The sequence below is a fragment of the Priapulus caudatus genome, unplaced genomic scaffold, assembly GCF_000485595.1.
Source record: "Priapulus caudatus unplaced genomic scaffold, Priapulus_caudatus-5.0.1 Scaffold2682, whole genome shotgun sequence".
In the NCBI taxonomy this organism is placed as follows: domain Eukaryota; kingdom Metazoa; phylum Priapulida; class Priapulimorpha; order Priapulimorphida; family Priapulidae; genus Priapulus; species Priapulus caudatus.
In genome coordinates this window covers 22,015-22,272 of record NW_014579743.1, presented here as the reverse complement: position 1 = coordinate 22,272, position 258 = coordinate 22,015, and positions in this window count along the sequence as shown.

Genomic DNA, 258 nt, shown 5'->3' with positions numbered 1-258 from the left:
CCCCCGCGGCTCCGGCGACGACCCCCGCGGCTCGGACGACGACCCCCGCGGCTCCGACGACGACCCCCGCGCTACCTGCACGGAGATGGAGCCGAATGGTGCGTCGATGGGGAGATTTCGCGGGATGTCAAGAGCCACGCTTGCCAGGCCGATATCCTCAACCGCCATCTAGCCAACTGCGGCGTTCAATGAAAACGGCCTGGCTGGTTGAGAGACGAAGAAGGGAGCCGCACGCCCGCATGCCTTACTACCAGAAGG